Genomic DNA, 22,526 nt, shown 5'->3' on the forward strand with positions numbered 1-22,526 from the left:
TGGTTCTGCCAGCAGGCAGCTTGGGAGTTCAAAAAGGGACTGGCGAGGGCCTTTGAGATGGACATCCTGATGGAATGGAGTGCTAGGCTGGGGGTTGCCGGGGTCTGGCTCTATCATCTCCACTGGCCATGAGCCCCACCTGGGGCCCAGCTCTTCCCGGAGTGCAGAGCGCTTTCACAGCCATCTCAGTGCGAATGAGCCCCTGTAATTAATAACAACAGGTAATACACAGCAGGTAGTGCTCACCGTTGCTCTAAGCACTTTACATGGGGTAATGCACTTAATCTTCACAGCTTGACTTTGAGGTAGGCATTATTATTATTATTACCCTGATTTTACAGATGAGAAAACTGAGACTCAGAGAGGGGAATGACTTGTCCAAGGCCACATGGCCTGTCGATAGCTGGGCCAGAGTGGTTGCCATCTTTGGTCTGTCAAGTCTCTTTCCTCTGCTTTCTTCCTCCTGTGTCCTGAGAGGAAGCTGTGATTACACAGAGGACACCAGGGAGACCTTGCATCCAGCTCGCCGGTGTGAACTGAGCCTTCCCGGTGCCAGGTTCTGTGCCTCATCACCTTGGCAGCAGAGCCACATGCCACCCACCCAAGAAACTGCTGTGACCCTGGCAGGTTCCTCTCACCATCCATTTCTCCCTGCCTTGGAAGACCTGCTGGTTCTGTAGTTTTTCGACTGCCTGCCATGACTTTGCTGTATGACCTTGGGCAAGTCACTTCACTCAATCGTGGATGACAATGCTTACCTGTAAGAAGTTGTGAAGATTTAGAAAGAGGCTGTGAGTGAAGGACCTTTTGGTCAAAAAAGTGTTCCCAGCAAATGGCACTGCACACAGTACTTATTCAACCCAGTGGGTGAATAAAGTGCCTGGTGCATAGTAAGTGCTCAGCAAGTAGAGCTTTCTAATTTTATGCAGTGTTGTAGGTTACACATGTTCCGACCCATGTCTCTTAATGCTGTAGGTGGGTCAGGAGCAAAGGACTTCCTCTTTTAACCATCTCCTTAGGGTTCAGAAGGTGGGACAGAATGCATTGGAGAAGAAATTTTCAAGAGGATGTCTTCTCCCCAAGTACCTTCTACATAGCTGCCCCCCTTTGTTCTCACCAGGCTGCTCTCCCGAGGACCCAAGAGGTGAGCACAGCCTGGGAGGGAAGAAAGATCCCTGGGTGGCACTGCTTAGACCTTCTGGCCTGAACATTTGAGTCATGGGGATGGAGTCCTTTGGTAGGTGTCAGTGCAGGTGACATCCATCTGAAGGGACTCATCTCCTAGAATCTCCTCCAGGAATGAGTCCCAAGCCAGGAGACAGGGACTGTGGGTTTGACTCTCTGTCTTCCACTTCCTTGCTGTATGACTTTGGGCAGGTCTCTGTCCCTCTCTGGGCCTCTACACAATGGAGGGACATAGAAGTTGGTGGGTTCTGGGGGTTCTACCATCCTGGGAGAGAACACATTTCCTTCCTGTTCCTTGACCCAATAAACAGACATCTATTGATAAAATCCCCTGGGCATCTGCCCAGAGGCTGGGAAAAGGACGCCTGGGGGTCTGGTGTTTGTAATTGGAGCCACTCCGCTTGGGGGATGGGGGAAGCAGGCATGTCACACATGAAGCTTGACTCAAACACCTGGCTTTTTGCCAATCCCAGGATCCCAGGTCCCATCTTGGTACCAAGGCCCCAAACTTCTGTTTTCCCAATAAAGTGAACACTATTCCTAGTGCCCTCATTCCTGGCTGTTTCTTTTGCTCACCTTCTGTGATTTCCTTGTGTGCGGGGGGGGGGGGGGGGGGGGGGGCACATGACATGTAGTTTGGGAGGTGACATAGACCTGCCTGCTCACACTGAGTGAAAAGTACAGTCCTACCCTCAGGACCTGTCTTGGGGGTAAATACAACACTGTCCCTTAAGAACCCTATCCGATGGAAGAGACAGACACACTAGCCAGCTGTAGCTAGTTTTAGAGCATGCCCCAAACCAACTAGGCCTCTGGGCCTTCCTCCCCTCCCCTCCCTCCAAATTGGCTCCTCCTCTTCCCTTTGGCCCACCTCCCTAACCTAAGTCCCCTGTTCCCAAGAGCCCTGCCCACCCACATGCTTTTGGAGGCTCCCACTAACTCCCCTGTTCCCTCCACCCTCCTCTCACCTCCCTTTCATCCGGGTCCCACAGTGACCTTGCCTTTGGGCGTAGAAGCCCCAAACCTCTGTGCATTCAAGGCAGCTCTGGGGGTGGGAATTAGAGCCTGATTCTCCAAGAGACCCCACCTCCTCAGTGTTTTCCTTCTCAAATAGTTGTTGGCCCTGATGGTTAATAAGTAACTCTCTGGAAGGAAAACTTCCTGATCCGGGATCTGCCTCCCAACCACGTGTGACCAGGTCCTTAAGAGGGCACCAGGGCACAGAGCCCCTCTTCCTTTTCTGGGGCAACCTTCCTTCAGAGACCCAGAGCCTCAGCCAGAGGCTCCCTACCTGGGGCTGGGCGGCCTGACCCAGACTGGGATCTCAGTCCCTCTCAGCTGCAGACTGTGTGGGCAGTGGCCTGGGCAGGGCTACCAGACTTCCCAGGGTGAGGAGCTGGGCTTGACTGCTTGGCCTCGACCTACTCACAGAGAGGGACTCAGGTCAAGGAGACTTCACAGACGCCTGGCAGGTCCACCCAGAGGCAGCTCCACCCAAAGCCAGCTCCCACTGAAGCTGGGAAGAACATCCCTGAAGGCGAGAGAGTGTTTGCACAACATGCTCAAGAGCACCTGGGTGTTAATGTGAGTACACGTGTACGGGGGGATTTCTTATTCCGCAAAAAAAAGCAAATGTTTGACCACTATGGGCATCACTTTCCTCTTTTGTAAAAACGGGTGAGAATTATTATAACTAACTTACCAGGACTCTTCTGAGGACCCAACAAGACAACAGCTGTGCATGATAACTAGGGTACACTATTGTCATTGGGGAAACACACTCTGCCTTTAGCCTTCAATAGCTGCTAGTTGTTTAAAAAAACCCAGATGACCTCTCATGCCCCTTCCCAGTGGGGAATTCTAGGATTCTAAATTCAGTCTTGCCTGCCTGTAACCTCAAACTCCCTAGGAGGGAGAGGGAGACCCTCTATGGAAGAGGACTGTGGAGGCCCAGCCCAAGGGCAGGCAGTTCCCAGAGAAGTGGAGTAGACAGGGCAGACTCCTGTCATGTGCTAACTTCATCACCCTTTTTGGTCAGCTTCTCTTCCTCTGCCTCCAGGAAGCCTTCTCTGATTGCTCTGCACTGACCCTTTGCCCTGGTTGGATGCACCACAGCTGCTTTCAGGGCTTCCCAACACTGAGCAAGACCTGCTCTTTCTCAGCTGGCTGCCAGACCCATGGGAGCTGCACCATACCCTAAGGGGAAAAGGAAAGACTGCCGGAGGAACAGTAGTTTTTTTCTTTAATAATGTTTATGGTTATTATATAATGCTCAATATAGAAACCTGATGAGCTTGAAAAGAAGGGGAGAAACATCACCCATAGTTTCCCATTCCATTAACATTTGAGTGTACTCTCTTACCCAGGGGCATCCCTAGGGGGTCCACAGGTGATTCCAGAGCCGTCTGAAGTAGAGTATGCACTGCGTGTCACCATGTGCCTTGTTGCGGGATTCATTGGAGGTGCCAGGGTGGTCCACACAGTCACATGACACAGACTTACACTGACCCAGAGGCCACACACACACACACACACACACCTGACTGTGCATACAAACATCCTCCCCACACAGTTCTTCACATCATCAGGTACATTCTGTTCTCTCACCCAGACTCCTGGCAGCTGTACAAATATTGCTCATGTGTGTTCATACCATAGATATGCACATATATGCACATGCCCTTCTTTGTGCACACCTCCTACGGGGGCACGCACTCATTCATACAACTATGTTCATGCACCGGAAGACAGCCAAACAGCTTGGCCTGGGAGAAATTTAGGAGAGGAGGCCCGAGGACAGGCTTATTTCACGGACGCTTCTGCCACCTACTGGCCATGCCTAGCATTAGCACCCTTATTTAATTCCTGCACCTTTCTTCCCATCTGGTGTCCCCAGCTCACCCACCTGCCCTGCCCTCTTCTCATCCCTGGGAGCTGTGGACTGAACCGGGTTCCTGAAAGGGGGTCTTGAGTGAGGGAAGCATTCTGCTGGGAGACACTAGGTGAGAGTGGGCTGGAGTGGGTGCGGAACTATCACTGACTCACCACCATTATGTGTCAGGCAGTGTTGTATTTTACAGCTATTATCTCATTTATTCTCTCAATCCCATGTGCCTTATGCAATGCCTGGAACATGAAAAGTCATAATAACTATATCAACTGAATAATAAAAAACACTGTAGCCCTGGCTGGGCAGCTCAGTTGGTTAGAGCATCGTCCCCATATGCCAAGGTTGCAGGTTCGAGCCCCTGTCAAGGGTGTATACAAGAATCAACTGATTAATGTATAAGTAAGTGAAACAACAAGCTGATGTTTCTCTCGCTTTCTCAAATCAGTTTTTAAAAATCCACTGTAAAGGGAGTATTTTTAACAAATGAGGAAATGGAGGCTCAGATAGGGGAAGTGACTTTCCCAGAGTCACAAAACAGCTTCCTCTGATAGGACATTGTTCTGAAGAGAAAGAGAAGGAAGACACAGAAAAGCTGAAAATCTTGAATAAGACCTGCAGGAAATCCAGCCCCGATCCCAGGAAGGAAAGTGCCCAGAGGCGGATAAGGTCAACCTGGAGGGATGGGATGATTTCCCCACCCAGGAAGGTTCCTCTACCCTAAGTTGCTGCTTTGAGTTCATTTATTCAACTAACATATACTGAAAGCAGTGTGGCAGGCTCTGTGCTCAGGCTGAGGACAGCAGTGAATCAATAGACAAAAGCCCATTCTCTGCTCTAATTCCAGTGTGGGGACTCCAAAAGGGCCCCTTCTTTACTGTCCCACTCTCATGGACCCTGGGGACCCCTCTGAACTTCTCTTTGCCATTCTGTCTGTGTGGAATGGGTGGAGAGATAGGAGTCAAGGATGGGAAGAGTTGGTTCAGCCCCAACTGTCCAGTATTGAGGTTGAGCAGAGAGCCTCAAACCTGGAGTCAAGCAGATCTAGGTTTGAATCCAGCCTCAGCCCCTAACTTGTTTTGTGACCTTGATCACATCTCTTACCCTTGCTGGGTCTGTGTTAAAGCAAAGGGCTTAAACTTGAACAGTGATTCCAACTCATAGTCCCTTAGAAGGGCTGGGAGAGGCCAAGCAGAAGGTAGGACAGGGGGAGGCCAAGCACATGGACCTCCCCGCACCCCTACACATCCACAGCTTCCGTCTGTTTCCCACATTGGGCTTTTCAAAGAGTTTGACAATCACCTGGACTAGTTGATCTCTAAGTTATTCTTAACCCTAAAAGTTTAAAAATTCAGTCCATGTCTTACCTGACCACCAGACTGTGAGCTCGAGGAGGGCTGGGACTGGGTCTGAGTCCTCTCTCTGTCTTCCACTGCCCACCCCCGAGGCCTGGCTGCAAGAGGAAGGACTTGGAATGTGTCCATCTGGACTGGCTACATGTGGGCAACATCAGACTGATAGCACTGTAGGGACTCAGACAACAACTTTGTACTGATCAGGGGCCTCCGTGCCAAGCAGAGTGCTGGCACTGCCTAGGGAGGCAAAGGCAGTCAGAGAAGGCTTCCTGGGGCTTATGGGGTTGGACCTCAATCCTGGAAAGCAAAGGAGGGTTCAACTGGATGGAACAGAGGATCCCTGAGCAGTCCTGGCTAGAGCAAACCACCTGTTAGGATGTGGCCGCACAGAAGCTATGGTGAGTATGGACTCAGTTCCAGGTGGGAAGCCCTGGAAGCTCTGAGTGGAAGGCATGCCTGTCAGAGGGGTGGGAGGGGTGGGGGTGGTTGGGAGACATGATCCCAGATCCTGCTCTGGTTTCAGAATTCTCAAATCTCCCATGGGGGACCTCATACTTGACTCCACCAAGCCTAGGGGCGAATTCACCATGAGGCTTATGTGTCAATCAAAGCCTCGTATTTGCATAGGCACTAGGAGGGACCCTGCCTTGTGTTCACAGAATCATGTGTTTCTTAAATTTGAAAAAGCGAAATACGTTCACTCCAATTGGTTAAGACCACTGTCTCTTTCCACTCTGACTTCCCCTCCTTCCCACTTGTGTCCTCCAGCTTGAGTGGCTATAGACATTTTGTGTTCTTAGCTTAGCTTTCTTAAAGAGGCCCCCCAAATAAGCTTCCAGCTCCACAGTCCTGGATCTTACCATTGGGTCCTTGGTTTTCCCAGCTGCAAAGATTGCATGAAGGCTGTGAAGGGTCTTTGCAGGAGTAAAGACTCTCTTTTAATCCTTTCAAAGGCCCCAAGAGAAGAGTTGAAGAGCAAGGATAAGAGACTTGCCTGGGGTCTCACAAGTTGTGGTGAGCTGGAGTTGCAATCCAGGACAGCCCCACTTGAGAGCACATCCTTTCACTATGACCCCCTGCCTCGGAGCTGACACACATGCACCCGAGGCAGCACCCCTCTCCCCGGGGTAGAGCCCCTGGCACAGCTCCCCTCAGGCAGCCTGGACTGTTGGGCTCTGCCATGATGCCCAAGTGTCTCTATGACCAAAAGGTGGCGGCAGACACCTTCTTTCCTTCTCCCTGGAGCCTGTTCCTTGCACGTTCCCTGGCCTCACAAAGCTAGAATCTTAGCTTTCTCTACACCTCCATCGACTCTTGCCAGCCCTCTCAGGAAACAGGGAGTGCTGCCTCCAATTCTGGCCTTGCCATTTACTGACTGGGCAATCGCCAGCAGATCACTTTGCCTCTCAAAGCCTCATTTTACTCTTCCTTAAAAGAGGGGTATCTGCCCAGCAGGGCGTGGCTCAGCGGTTGAGCATCGACCTAGGATCCAGGAGATTGGGGTTCGATTCCCCGTCAGGGCACATGCCTGGGTTGAGGGATGCAGCAGATCAATGACTCTCTCATCATTGATGTTTCTCTCTCTCTCTCTCCCTCTCCCTTCCTCTCTCTGAAATCAATAAAGATATATATATATATTTTAAAGGAGGGTATCTGATGGGAACACGTTAGTGGTACCTGACAGAAAAATAACAAGCCAATCTTTGGTACCCACTGCTGTTTTAACAGGGGCTTCTGGAGATGACACTCTCCCTGGGAAGGAATTCTCCTGGTGGGATTGGACACCTCTCCACATTGCAGCAAACTCAGAGGAACTCCTTTCAGAGCCTTTAAATGTTCACTGATGGACACACTCTGTGCCCTTGCATGGGCCCCTCCCTGGACTGGGGCATCTGACTCAGTTTTTTCTCCATCCTTGCCAACACCCACCTCTCCTTTGAAGGGGGCTCTACAGCCTCTTGCCCATCTCAATGTTACCCTGCAGATCTGCCCCAGGCTTCAATAAATTCTCCTGGGGAGGGGTCTCTCTGAACTGTCCACCAATTCTCCCTCTCCTCTCAGCTCCCTCTCCCCCGCCCCCCATGATTGCCACACCCCAGCCAGAACATGGCTGTCTCTACCTCAGAGACTCCCTGGCTATTTCCAAATGTCGCTATCTCTCCCCACCCCACCTGCCCTTGTCTTAACCTGGCATTTAAGGCCTTCCACAATTTGCTCTCATGATCCACTCTGTGCTCCAAATATATTAGACCATTTTCTGCTCCCAGAGCACATACATCTTCACCATTCTACTTCCAGGCCTTAGTGCAGGCTAATCCTCTACCTGGGACACCGTCTTCCATTTTCATATAGTAAATTCTACCTTAAAATCTAGCTGGAAGGTCACCTCCTCCAGGCACTCTTCCCTAATGCCTCAGATGGGATCTTTTCCTCCCTCTGGGCTCTGGGTGGAGTTGCTTTAGGGCCTTCTCACAATAGGAATGTCCATTAAGTATGGAGAGCAACTATCAGTTTACAAATGGCTTTCCCTTCTAGTATCCTGGAGTCAGAAAAGGCAGGCAGGGTGAGCACCATTACCTCATTTGACTGATGAGGAGACTAGCTGGGAGAGAAATATGACTGGCCAGGTCACAGGCCTTGTAAATGGTGGGGTTTGAATCCATACCTGGTAACAGATTCCAGCCACACCCCCCACCTCAGGCCTGAGCCCCCCCCCCCCCCCCCCAGTCTCCACCATTCCTTGTGGCCTGGTCTGGTGACTCTCTTCTCTCAATACTGAGCAGGGTGGTGGTCAGTTTTTAATCATGTGCTCATTAAGTTTTGTTGGAGGAACAGGTGCTCCCATTTTGGCCTCTTCCTCCTTGCACCCCCAGCTGGTCTCCAGGCCTCTTTATCACCCAACTCAAGACTCAGTCACCCAATCGAAGCTGGTGGCAGTGTCCAGGCTCTGGAAGGATAAGGATTTGGCTGAAGGCCCAGGCAACTCAGAAGAGGAGGAGGGGGAGACACAAACAGGTTCTTTTCCCTGCCCCCAAGCTTATCAGTTCCCCCACAGGCCCTAGGCAAACTGGTGCCCAGCTTAAGAGGAAGGCCTGCCTCCTGCCTGTCACGTTCATGCCCACCGTTACTTAAGCGCCGTGTGACCTTGGGCTGTCACTTCTGTTCTTCGAGTCTCACTCTTCAGAACGCTTTTGGCTATAAGGATTTGGTGAGATCAAATGAGAGAATGCATGTAAAATAGTGATCACTAAATGTCAGTTGCCTCCTCTGGAGGTCTCCCTTCACAGAGAGCATCTCAGGTACCAAATTGCTCCTTATATTCTGGGGAGGGAGGTGGAGATTTCACAGGCAGAGGCAGTGGGGCAGGGGCAACGGCACCCCCACCCTCACCCTCACCAGTGACCAACAAGGCCACATTCACCCTTACAAGTACACAAGTCACCTCAGCAAGAAACAGGCTGTCTGGACAGAGAAGCCCCTGGGACAGGGCTGACCTCTCTAGGTCCTCAGGGCCTGGAAGGGGCGTGTGTGTGTGTGTGTAGGGGGTTGTTTATATGATACACGGAGAGACAGACACAAACAGAGTCACACCCTCTATGCCAACTCACCAACATATGGGCACACCCTCACATACACAGATGCACTCCCTTACACACACACACACACACACACACACACACACACACACACAAGAGAGACACACACAAGATCAAGGTCATGACCACACTCTCACAGGTACTCCTCACGCACAAACTCAGAAACAGAGCCTACCCTGGCCACCCCCAACACGCACGTTCACAGGCACACAGCCCTTATCAGGCCTCGCAGGCGCTGGCCCTGCTGAGTCACCCACAGCAGCTCCGCCCAACTGAGCCGCAGCCACGTGCCCCCCCCAATCAGGGGGAAGGCGGGGCCTGCAGCGGCTCCTTAGCGGAATCCCAGCCCCTCCAGGGATTCTCCGCGCCCCGCCCCTTCGATTGAACGCCAGAGTCAGAATGTGGGGAGCTGGAGAGGAAACCCCTGTGCTAAATTGAGGCATTCTCTCCTGGGTGCATGAATACATGTGGGAGCAATTAAAAAATAATACCGGATCCATTACTGGGTGTTTGCACATACATTTTCACATAACTAATTTTCGAAACAGCTCTACGTAGAGTTGGGGCTATAATTAGTTCTATTTTACCCCAGAGAGAAGGTGACTTGCCCAAAGGCACAAAACTGGTAAAATGCAGAGCCAAGACTCAACTGCCACCGAATCCCAAGCCCTTAACCACGGGGCAATGTCACCTGGTGGGCCAGTGAGAATGTGGGCAGGTGCAAGGTGTGTAAATATGCTTGGGAGTCTGGGTGTCTATGTCATCTTTCCCCAGGGTCCACAGGGCTAGGGGCTGAAAGGGTCTCAAGTGTCCAAATTTCTGGTTAAAGGACCTAAAGCTTCTCTGCTCATCCATTCATATCAGAAAGCATCCCTCAGATCAAGGGGCTCAGGCAGACCCTCCTCTGCAACACTGTGAGCTTCTTGAAGGCAGGGACCAGAGCCTAAAATAAGACCTGAGTCAGAGGAGGCTTCAGCAAATTGGGGGGAAGAAGGGGCTATACATGAATTTATGACCTTGATATAACATTAACATCAGTAATCATAATAAATGCTAACACTTTTTAGATGCTTACCCTGAGACTGGCACTATTCTCAGTACTTTACATGGATTATTTCATTTAATTTGCACAACAAACATTGAGAGAAATTTTTTTTTAAAAGATTTTTTTATTGATTTTTAGAGGGAGAGGGAGAAACATCCTTGTGAGAGTGACACATTATCAGCTGCCTGCTGCACCTCCCCCACCAGGGATTGAACCCACACCCTGGGCATGTACCCTGATGGGGAATCAAACCAGCAGCCTCTCGGTGTCCGGAAGGACGCCCAACCAATTGAGCCAGGCGGGCCAGGGTGAAGAAATACTTTAACTCCATTTGACAGAGGAGGAAACTGGCTTGGAGAGGGTTGGCTCACCCAAAATAACGCACAGCTAGTAAGTGGCAGTATTGAAGACTGAGACCCAGACAGTCTACAGAAAGAGCACTGAACTCAGAGGAAGTTACTTGCCCACAGTGGGCCTCAGTTTTTCCAGTTTTCCCTCGAAAAGCGATTAGCTCTCATGGCCCTCAGACCTGAAACATCCTATGATTTTATGATTCTGTGATTCCTCTACACAGAAGAGGGATTACGTTTGTTCTCTACGGGCAGAACTCATAGAGGGCAGATTTGGCTTTAATTTTATTAAGAGCTTTTGAAGTCTCAGGATGGTTTTAAAATAAAAGAGGCCAGCCCAGGAGGTGGTGAGTTCCTGTTATTGGTGTTCCCTGAGCACAGGTCTGAAATGAGGTAGAGGTGACTTGGATCCCTGACTATGTAAGCACCTCCTAGCACTGAGACGGACCAGCAGGAGGCAACATGGGGATGAGAGGAACCTACTGTGTGACAGACCTGTGCTTGCTATATTGCTGATTCTCAGAAGACATGGTAAGATCTGTAGTTGAGGAAACTCAGATTCAGAGAAGTGACTTGCTCAAGGTCACATAGGACAAAATGGTGGGCAGGTAATCCAGGTGTCTCACCACGGTCACTTTCCTAGGTCCCGTAAGACGACCTTACTTCCTCCCTTACTGCCCTTAGGGGCAGCACCACGTGGCAAATTGCATCATACTTTTGCCATATGACGTCAAAGACCATACTGGCCAACCCAGGAGCTCCCTGCTCAACCCTCCCTTGAACCCCCGGGGTTAACACGCGGCTGCCTAGAACTAGGCGTCCCGGTCTGGCCGCACCTGCAGCCCCCGCCCCTTCCCGGTTACGACGCTCGCGGTCCCGGGCCCAGTCCTCCCCGCCGCCCCGCCGATTGGCAGTTGCCTGCGCCAATCAGAAGGCCTCCCGGGTCGGGGGCGGGGCCTCAGCCAGAGTTGCCCTTTCAGTGCAGGTGGAGGCCCCTAGCCGGGGAAAGTGGCAGGAACCTCTTAAAGGGAGAGAGCGGCGGACGGAGAGAACGCGGTCCGGCTCGGCCCGGCCCGGCCAGGTCCCCGCCCCGTCTGGCCCAGGTGAGCCTGTACCGCCCGCGGGAAGACCCCCGGGTCTTCGGGAGGGACGGGGTGAGGGACAGATGGACCCACCCCCAAGGGCCCGGGCCGTCCCGGTCCGGGAGACACCAGGGTCTAAGGGTCAGGGAAGTGGGGGTCTAGGGGCCCCGGGTTCTAAGTTCCGAACTGAGGACCCAGAGGGTCCTGGGCATCTCGAAGTTCAGGGTGCGGGGAGGGGCACCGGCGACCGGAGACGGGGACCGGGAGCTCGGGTCCGGAGCTGGACACTTGCCGCTGACGGTCCGGGGCCTGTCTGGGGCGGGGGTCCCGGGTTAGGCGCCCGCGGGCGGGTCTTTGCGGAGTGGTGCAGCCCAAGGTCCGCCCCCCCAACCCCGCCCTGTTCGCCCCGCACGCTCTGCCTGGTGATACGCAGCGCGGGCCGGAGCCAGCGGGCGGGCGGGCGGCGCGCAGCGGGAGGGGGCCCCCGGCCTGGAGCCCCGCGCCCCGCTCGGGTCCTTACGTAACTGACTTTGAGTTTCCGGACTGCGGGGACCCGCGAGCTGGGGCGCCGGCGCTGCCCCACACGCTGCCTCCCCGGCTTGGTGTCGGGGACTTCCCTCTGCCTCCGGTCTCTCCCGAGTCTCCGTCCGTCTCGGATTCCTGCGCGCTCTCTCATTCCCCGATCCCCTGTGCGTCTCCGGCCTCTGGGCTGTGTAGCCGTTTCTCCCTGCCCCTCTCCTCTGTCTTTCCCCTAGAGTTTTTTCTCGCCCTAACCTACACTTTCTGGCAGACCCCACCTCTTTAGGATAGAACAGTTCCTCCCTCCAACAAATTGGAGTCGGGGACTTGTCCAGAGAGACCCCAGCCCAAGTTTGCCCCAGAAGGGGGAGGGGAGGACTATCCTGGTAGGGGTGGGGGAGGTTATTGCTTGGCCCACAGCTTCACTTGGGAGGGCGTGGCTGGCCGGAGGCAGCCCCTTCTCGGTGTCTGGAGCCCTTTTCTCCAGAAGGAGGAAGCTTGGGGAGAGTCTGACGGGGGCTGGTGCTCAGGGCAGCTGGGAGTCCCTGTGAGAACTGCCTAGTGTCAGGTCAGGGTCAGATCCTCAGCTACGGAAGGCGGGAGGGCAGGGCCAGAGCACTGGCACAGGGCCCCTGAAGTTTCAGCAAGCTCCCCACCTTCACCCCAGTTACAGGCCTGGGGGCTGGTCTTGGCAGGAGGCTGGGGATGGGGAGATCAACTGGAGGAGGCCAGAGGGCTTTTGCATGGGGGGGGAAGGGGAGGGTGGAGATAGAAGTGACAGACTATCAGGTCTAAGGAGCACCTACTGGGATCGCCCCCTGCCTTCAAGGCCTTTCTGTGTATCAGAGTGACAGACACCTCAGAAATAACTCCTGCACCCTGCTGCTGTCTGGTGCATGTAAACAAGGTGTTATAGCAGCCATGAGATGGGAATTTTTAATTCTAACTAGGAATGGGGGAGGAGAGACTTTACAGAGAGAGGTGGAAGTTTTGGGAAGAAGGGGATCCAGAAGCTGTAGGAAGCAGAGAGGAGGAAAGGAAGGGGATATCCCATGCCCTGTAGGCTTTGCATGCAGCAGAACTGGGTTTGAATCCTGGCTCTGCCACTTCCCTGCTGTATGATGTTGTTGCATGAGTCATTTCACCTCTCTCAGTCCCAGGTTTCTCCTTAGTCAATAATACAGATCTCACAGGCATTAGCAGAATCAAATGAGGTAATGAGTGTGCAGTGACCAGAATGGTAGCTGGTCTGGAAGCAGGCCAGTGGGGGTGTTTTAAGAAGGGAATGGAGTGGAGAAGCTTGATGTTTCCTGTATGTATATGGGAGAGTAAGGCAGGGCCTGCCTGGTCTCAGCAATGTAGGATGCAAGTGGAGAGCCTGGGTGTGTGGCTGATACTCAGGTGAGGCAAGGAGGTACACACCCGTCTGTCTACTGATCAGCTCATCTCTGCATTGCCTAGACCAGACTGGCCTCCCTCCCGTAGGCCCCAGGTGCCAATAGAAGCTCTCAGGGCTCCCAGGCTGCCTCACCCTTAGGCAAGTGGGGGTGGGGCCCCTGGCAGGGCAGGGTTGGCGCCCCCTCTGCAGAGTGGATCTTGGCCAGGAGCCTGGCTGGCTGTGCTGGGCAGGAACATCCCAGCCTGGCTGGGAAGATGCTGACACTGTACAGGCCTCTGGAAGCCCAGAGCTCTGCTGGCTGGGGTCGGGCCCAGCTTATGGGACTTGGGCTGCAGGGTGAGGCTGAGGCTGGGGTGAGAGTGACAAAGGGAGATACAGGGACAAACCCCTGGAAGGGGAACCTGAGAAAGCTGTGGAACCAGAGAGGAACTTCATGGGGTTATGCCCTAAGCCTTTCCTGAGCACCTACTGTGTGCCATATGCAGGTTTGCTAGCCACAGAGCTGAACAGGATACCCATGAAGGGCTCAACATAGAGGTCATGGTGGACTGAGATTTGCTAGAGGTTTGCAGAGTGCGTCTTTATGGTAGCCCTTTGGGGGGGGGGGGCATTCAGAATTTCCTAAGGGCCTAAGATTCAGATGTTTATGAAAGGGGGCAGGATTTCACTTCCTTATAGTCTGTTGACCAGTCACTTTTCTCCCTGGGTTTCAGTTTCTCTTTCTGTGAAATGAGAAGGGGAGCTTAGAGTCTCTAAAAGTCTTCCAGCACTTACTGTTGTAGTCTCCAGGACCTGTTTTGGGACTTAGTCCACCCCCTACCTCACCCTACATGAGGGAGAGTGGACAGAATGGGGCAACGGCAAGGGCAAGGTCAAGGAGTTCAAGGAGGTGAATTGACTTGACCAAAGTCACATAGCTAGGAAGTGGCTGGGCTGGTATTTGAACCTAGGTCCGTCTGACTTCAAAGTCCAGATTCACTAAAAGGGGGATCCTCTACCCTATAGGTACTTCATGGGGTTATGCCCTAAGCCTTTCCTGAGCACCTACTGTGTGCCATATGCAGGTTTGCTAGCCACAGAGCTGAACAGGATACCCAAGAAGGGCTCAACATAGAGGTCCCCTTGTGCCCACAATGCACCCACATTGCCTACCTTTACGTGTGGAACCTGCCTGACCCCTGCTGGGTGAGCTCAGATATACAGGCTGAGGAGCTGGGGGTCAGGATATACCAGTGCCCACTGGGCCTGGTATGGGGGAAAAGGAGCAGAGGGACCAACCGCTGGGTCAGGGTCCCACCAGAAGTTTCCCCAGATGGTCAGCTGTACTTGACTATTGTTCAGGTGCAAGAGCTGGGCACTGGAAAGGCAACTTCGGTTATGTGGCTGACTTTGGATTTCAGTTTCTCCATCTGGAAAACTTGAATTTTATTATTTATTTATTTATCTATAATATGTTTTTATTGATTTTAGAGAGAGAGAGAGGAAGGGAGAGGGAGAGAGAAACATGGTGAGAGAGAACCATCAATCGGCTGCCTCCTGCATACCCCCTACTGGGGATTGAGCCTGCAACCTGGGCATGTACCCTGACCGGGAATCGAACTGGCAACCTCTTGGTGCATGGGACAATGCTCAACCAATTGAGCCATACTTGTCAGGGCTGTAAAACTTGAATTTTAATAGTTGAGTACAGACATTTCTTGGCCCATGAGTTGGTGACTGAAGTCAACGATGGGGTAAAAGGTTAGAGGTGGGGTTAGGGTAGCAGTGCCTGAGCCTGTGAAGGAAGAGCTTGGGTCAGGAACAGCCTGGATCCTGGACTGGCTGTTTGACAGCTATTTCAGAGGAAGGGGCTGAGGCTGGAGAGGTTCAAAGGCTTGTCTGGGGCTGTGCAGCTAGTGTTGCAGAGGCTGAAAGGAAAAAAGCAAGGGAGGACCTGGAGAACAAAACCCAGGCAGATGCCAGTTGGAATCCTGCCTTGGCCGCTTAACTAGGCTTGGAGATATGAAGTGATGTGCCCAGAGACACACAGAGGAGTCCCTTCTCACTGTCCTCATCTGTAAAATGGGAATAGTAATACTTTCACCTTTGTCCACCTCCTGAGTTATTGTGAAAGTCAGAGGAGGTGCGACATTTGTAGAATCAGGTGAGAATGTGGGTGGTGGGTATTTTTCAGTCGAAAGCTGCAGCTCTAGGGGTGTGTTTGTGGAAAGAGGGCACTTCCAATGGTCCCCCTGCTGAGATGCGTTACCCTGGTGATGTGTGGAGAACAGCCTTAAGAATGCCACCACCATTTGTTGAATAGTTACCATTTGCCAGACACTGGGCTCAGTCCTTCACCTCTCATTGTCTCCTTTAATCCCAACCTTGTCAGGGAGGTGGTGGCCTGACCCATACTAGGTCCCTCTAAAACCCATGTCTACAGGTCCCTATAATAATAGTAGCTAACACTAATGGACAATTTACTATGTGCCAAGCATTGTATAAGATGTTTTACATATATTCACTCATTTAATCTTCACAACAACCCTGGAGGTGGGTACTAATGTTATTCCCATTTTACAGATGAATAATTGAGGCACAGAGAAGTTAAGAAACGTGCCCAATGTCACAAAGCTAGTGAGTGGTAGGTCCAGTTCTTAAGTTTCCTCCTTGAAGCACTCATCACGGTTGTAATTCAGCTAGTATAATATGATTGCCTCCTCACTGCACTGTAGGCTCCACGAGGGCAGGGGCCATGTCTGTCTACTTCATACTGTATTCCCAACACCTGGCACATAGTAGGTGCTCAGTTTATGTTTGTCCACAGGGATCCTGCCGCCTCTAGTGGGCTGGGCTCTGGGAGGCCTGATGAGCTCAGGATGGATTATCAGATTATCAGATTGCTGACTAACAGGGTATCTGCCCCAGCAAAGTCCCAGAGGCAGAGGGAAGGCAGAGTTTCACCCCCGGCCCAGGCCCAGGCTGAAGAGGGGCCCCAGAGAGCTTGTTTGTTGGTTGTGCTTGTGTTTCACTACTTTCCTTTGCTTCCATGTGCCACTGTGGTGATGGCTCCACGGCTTCTCCCTGATTGGCTGCGTGACCAATGGCTGCTTCTCGGTGAGTACTGGGTTGGCTAAATGACTGCCCTGTGGACTCGATTCTAATGCATGTCCTGTGGTTCTGGGGTCACTACGGGGTGTAAAGGGAGGCCCAGGGGCGGGGGTGGAAGAACTGAGAGAGTACTCTGTGAAGTCAGGATCCTACCACAACCAGCTGACTTCTCTCAGATGCTTAACATACTGATGTGATTTTTGGGTCACATGGTACAGTGTAAAGGTCTCTGGAACCAAACTGGTCTGGAATAAAGTCCTTATTCTGCCACTTGTAGCTGGGTGAATCTTTGCATCTCAGTTTCACATCTGTAAAATGGGAATATTAACACATACTTAACATAGGTATGTTTGTTCTTTTCTTCATATAATCCCCATGAAGGCAGGGATTTTTGTTTATCTGTTCACTGTTGTATCCGCAGCACCTAGGATATACTGGCATGTAGTAGATACTCAATGTTTCTGGATCTGTTTATTCATTCAGTATCACTATGCCCCATCAATGTACTTTGTATTGGATTAAATGGCTAATGGATATAAAGTGCCCAGCATCATAGGGGCTCGTGAATGTGGGTTTCCTCTTTGTTCACTAGAGTGTGCATTTCTGGGGCTTGGGGCAGGGCTCTGTTAAGTGAGCTCTGAGTCTTCTGAACTGAGTGTGAGGCCAAATACCAAGCACATCAATCAGGAGAGAGAGGCCTAGGCAACTAGATGCAGAGCCTCTGCGTAAAACTGGGGAGAGAGAGCCTCTAGGTTTCATCAGAAGGGAGGAGTGGCTGGGGAGGTCTGGGGCTGAAGGTGGGAAGGGTGAGGAAGGACTCGGCCTCCCAGTACTTCCACTTTCCCTTGTGCGACCTGAATCTTGGCGACCTCATCTTGACATTCGTATCTTAACACTTCCCCCACATGGACATGGGAAGGAGCCAAGGAGAAGTGCCCAGCCCAGGCCCCATATGATAATTGTTGGTTTCCTCCCAGCCCTGGGCTCCTTCTGGGCTGGGACCAAGTAAAGTGTCCCTCTTTTGGCTCCTTTCTCCTACTTTTAACTTCCTACCTAGCTGGGACTGGAATCTAGGAGTCAGAAGGCCCGGACTCCTCAGTAGCCTGGCCAGGGCCCTGGGATAAGGGCTGGGCTCTGCCCAGCGTAGAAGTAGCTCAGTGGAAGTCTCAGCTTGGCCATTCTTTTGGTGTGTGGCTTGATTTAATAACCCACCTTCTCTGGGCCATTGTTGCCTCACCTATAAAGTAGGGTTAATAAAGGACACTTCCATTGAAGAATTATTTAATGAGGAAATGGGTGGATTAGGCATTAACATTGCTATTACTATTTGGATCTGACTGAGGAGGCTCCAGGGAGGGCCCTGGAGAATTACATCCCATCTCAGCCTAGGATCCTGAGAATCTCTAGTCTCCATATGTATTATTGCCCTTCATTGGATATTTCTTATATGCTGGGCTGGTGGTTTATGCTACTTTAGATATATTATCTCATCTAGTCCTCCCAGTGACCCAGGCATGAGGGAACTGGTGCTGAGTAAATCAAGTGAGTTACCCAGAATCACATACTTATTTAGGGGTAGAGCTGGGGCTCACACTCAAGTCTACTCACCCCAAAGCCTAAATTCTTAGTGTGAAACTCTCTTATCTCCCCCAGGGAGATAGAGACTGTGTTTGAGTCATCTCTGTTCATCTCCAATGCCCAGCACAGAGCCAGTGGGAACTGAGCTGTTTGCTGAATGAACAAATTCACACACACACACACACAGTACCTGCTCCCAGGCCTGCTGCTCTAAGAATTTTGAAGAGAGAAGACCACAGAAAGCTGGAGAAAACCAGACACTATAGTGTTTGAGAGTCAGACAGACCTGGCTTTGAATCCTGTATCTATTGCTTACTTATTCTGTGACCTTGGGCAAGATCTTTAACTTCTTGGCCTTAGTTTCCTTACCTGTAAAATGGGGATAATAAAAAAAACCTACCTACCTCCTACATCCTAGAGAATTCTTGAGAGGATTAAATAATGCATATGAGGCACATGGTGAGTAATCAATGATAGTAATTATTGTTATTATTATAGTTATAATTATGAGTATTATTTTGGGATTACAAAGATATCCCTTTCAGGACAGTGGAGACCAGATCTGGGAGGGGTCTGCTGGAGACAGGCAGGTAGCAACCTAGTCTGACAGGTTCTGAAAATCACCTGTAAGGTGAAGGGAGGGAGGAGAACTCTTAGAAGGTCATCTAGTCACCTAGTCATCTGTTTTCACTATATCATCTGCTTTCACTAACACCTACTCTTTGACAGGGCATGGCACACAGAGATAAATCTGTGTTGTCTCTGCCCCCTACCTCCCCAGGAACTCAGAGTCTAATTTTGAGGAGAAAGACACGGAAACCACCAATTCCACCTTTGATCAGTGCACTGAAGCGTGAACTGTGACTATCTTCTCAGGCAAAGACTGGGAGAAAGGGCATTCCTAGCTGAAGGAACTGCTTTGCCAAGCTATAGAGCTGTGACCTACACTCAGGGGAATGGGATTGGAGAGACAGGCTCAGGAGAGTTAGGGGACTTGACCCAGAGGCAATGGGGAGCCATCAGATATTAAGCAGGGGAATGACATGGTCAGGCTTGTATTTTGGGAAGATCACTTGTTGTGGAAGACAAATGGCAGGGGAGGGGCAGAGGCAAGTCTCCAGGTGAGAGATGCTGAGATATAAAGCAAGGATTGAGTCATGGGATGGGGAACAGTGGGGTGGATGTGAGGTCTCTTTAGGAGGCAGAGCCAGCAGGATGTGATAGTGGATTGCAGTGGGCAGGCAGGAGAGGAAAGAGGTGAGAGAGAGAGGTCTGGGGTCTGGAGGGTGATGGGGCCTTCTGGGGTCTCTGGCTGAGGGACATACCTGGAAGGAGGAACCAGAGCTGGGTTGGGGGTAAAAACGCCACTTGTTTGCTCCTTGCCACCTTCTGCCTAGCTTCTGTATCTGAGCTGGACACTGGGCAAGGCCTCTGGTCACTAGGGCCCATGCCTCCCACTCCTCCCTTGGGGGTCCCTTGTGGTGACCCTGGCAGGTCTGGCAGCAAGGACAGCTCTTTGGGGTGGGGGTCAGGCAGAGGTGCCCTGGGTTCCAGTGCTACCAGTGTCACTGAATGTGTACGTGCCCCTGAAGTTGCTCTCTCTCTTGCCTTCCTTTTCCTTGCCTTGAGAACGGAGATAAGAAACCTGTTTTGCCTGCCTCAAAGATTCAGTGATAAAATGCAATCATTTATTGGGCACTGACTGTGTACTATGTTATAGAGGGCACAGAGATGATAGACAGGGTTCCTACTTCTTGGGAAGCATGAAGCATTTCTGAGCAAGCCCAGCTGAGTGGGTAGTTAACTCTTTCTAGGCATCAGGGGAAGAGATCAAATGGAATTTGAAGGATTAATAAGATCTCTCTAGGTGGGTAGTGGAAGGAACAGATTTCTAGGCATAGGGAACAGCATGTGTGAAGGCTCGTACCCATATAATGTGCTCAGAGCACATACGTACTGTAGTTTGGTATGGCCAGAGCATAACGGGAGAAAGAGGTGGTGATGGGAAGTGAGGTTGGTGGGGCCCAGACATGAAGGGCTTTGAAGATGGTCATTTTGCAGGTGACCCTTTGCTACCCTATCCTCACTGCACCTTCATAGTTGCCTGTTCTCACTGAGACTGCCAGGGCCCTTTCCACCCTGCTCCTTACCCACCTCTAACCTGGGTTCCCTACCAGCCTGCTACTTATAAGTAGTGTGGCGTGCAGTCACTTGTCCTCTCTGAACCTTTGTTTCCACCTCAGCGAAATGGGGACAGCAGGCCTTCCTCACAGGGAAGGGTGGAGGCTTCGATGAGATAATCCCCACAAATGGCCTTGCACAGGTAATGGACACCCATAGAAAGGATTAGATCATGATTTGGACTGCTCTGTCCCCTTGGTCCCACCCACTGTTTCCCCTGCTTCTCCTGGCAGCCGGATCTGGTCAACAAAGGAAGGAAAGGATTAAGAAACAAGCCCAAATCTCCAGAGGGGGCCTGGCCCACTGCCAGCTTGCCCCCTCCTGCCCCATGCTCCCCTTGGCCCCAGGCCCAAGGACACTCAGTCTTGAGGTCTGGGCTCCTCCCAACTCCCTACCCTAGAAGCTTCTCCCTGGCTAAAGGCCAAAGCCAGCAGCAGTCTTGAACAAGAGACAAATACTTTGAAAAAAAATGTACCTTTATTTTTTTCCTCCCTGAAAGCCGGTAATAAGGTCCTTTTTTCTGGGTGACTGGGAGAAGAGCAAGTGTGATATCCTATATCTGCAGGAGGCCCCATAGTCTGGGAAGAACTGGATCCCTGAGCCTCCTGGATTCTACAGCAGAGGCTGGTACCAAAAGAGTATTGATGCAGAAGCTCAAATTAGAGCAAGGTGGCTAGTGGTACAAGGCCATGCAGCAGAAACCTAGGTCTCTGAACCCTTTTCTATACTATCCTATGAATGGGTCTGATGTGATGACTGACTTTGGCTGTCACTGTATTTCCCTGGTCCTCAGTTTTCTCTGCTGTAGAAGGGGCTGATTTTACTGTCGAGGATTGGCAATAATGTAGACAAAACACTCACAGCCCAGTACTCAGCACTATCAGTCCTGAGTGGTAGGTAGCTAGTGTTACTGCTATTGTTAACTGCTGCCTTTAAGAACCTTCTCAGTCCTTCCTCTTTCCAGGCTAGGGACTTGGTGTTTTGATATAGTTTCTTGTTAAACAAATGACACCCAATAAAGCCATTTTAAAGCCAGAGGCTCAGCATCTCCCCCTGCTCCCGGCCCCCCCTCCACTTTCCCCTTTCCTGGTTGGCTGGAACACTCTAGCCTTACCCTCGGCCTGATTTTGGCCCCTGCCCCCACATGATCTCTGCCCTCCTGGCTCCAAGCCTGCACGGCCTGCATGGTCTCTCTTCCAGAAGTCACACAAGGACAGTTTCCCTCTGCAGCTTTCTCTGATTAAATGCCACTGCAATCACTTTGGAAAAGCAGAGTCAGGAGGGTCCTGTGCCACCTACACCTAGGCTGAGGAAACAGAGGTAGACTGTGAGCTCCCTGAAACTATCTTCAGGGAGCTAGGACAACACAGACTTTTGCAAAGGCCATGAAATAGGCCTAAAAGAGAAAACCTGGTCGACAGCCCCGAATGTGGTAGAGTGGCAGGAATACCAGACTGGGGGCTGGAGGGCTTCATCCCTCCCCCAGCTTTTTCTGCCCACTCTGAGCCTCTGCCTTCTGATTTATAAAAGGAAGGGGATGGATCGATGTCAGAGGTTTCGACTAATATTATAGGATTAAAAGAAGGGATTTGGGAGCCCAGACCTCGGTTTAAATCCCAGTCTCACCACTTGCCAGCTGGCGGACCTCTGCCAAGTTGTTTTACCTCAGTGAGCTTTTAGTTGTTTTCACTTATAATAAGGGGAAAATATTAGCACTTTCTCTTAGGATTACTTAAAGGCTAAACTAGATAATTTGGGGAAAGTTCTCTGTCTATAGCCTGGCATATTGGAATTATTGTTATTCATGATTGAGTAAAGACAAGAAGAAATCAGACAAGGCCAATCAGAAAACAGTTCCTCAAGAGGGTAGGGCTTGAGACACGTGCAGCTTCATTCATTCACTCAACAAATAATTTGAATTGGGATGGACAAGACACAGAAGAGGAGCCGGGAGGCTGGAGAAAGTTGGAGTTAAATAGGCCTGCCTATTCTAGCTGTTTGATGTGAGATCAATTACTTCTTTGGGTTTCAATCCCTCCTCTATAGAATGGTGAGAACAGTGAGCATAATCCTTACCTCTGGAATTGTCCTAAGGCTTAAAAGAGTTCAAGTACACAGTGGGTGATCAGTCTGCCAGATTTCTTTCCTCTCTCAGTTCTGTTAATGACTAGAAGTATGATTTCAGGCAAGTCCTTGAATATACTAGGCACACTTCTGCCCCAGGACCTTTGCACTTGCTGTCCTTTGGCCTGGAACACT

At 51.3% G+C, this 22,526-nt stretch overlaps 1 protein-coding gene across 8 annotated transcripts in view; it reads left to right on the top strand.

The window, feature by feature from the left end:
- The first annotated feature begins 11,365 nt into the window (after window positions 1-11,365).
- Window positions 11,366-22,526, top strand: part of EPB41 (erythrocyte membrane protein band 4.1) — a 138,391-nt gene continuing 127,230 nt past the window's right edge. For all 8 annotated transcript variants that reach the window (XM_081146167.1, XM_081146171.1, XM_081146160.1 and 5 more), the window contains exon 1: window positions 11,366-11,521. The gene's annotated coding sequence lies outside the window, so the exon portion shown is untranslated. The remainder of the gene's footprint in view (window positions 11,522-22,526) is intronic.

The sequence above is a fragment of the Miniopterus schreibersii genome (genome assembly GCF_964146895.1).
Source record: "Miniopterus schreibersii genome assembly, chromosome: 8".
In the NCBI taxonomy this organism is placed as follows: domain Eukaryota; kingdom Metazoa; phylum Chordata; class Mammalia; order Chiroptera; family Miniopteridae; genus Miniopterus; species Miniopterus schreibersii.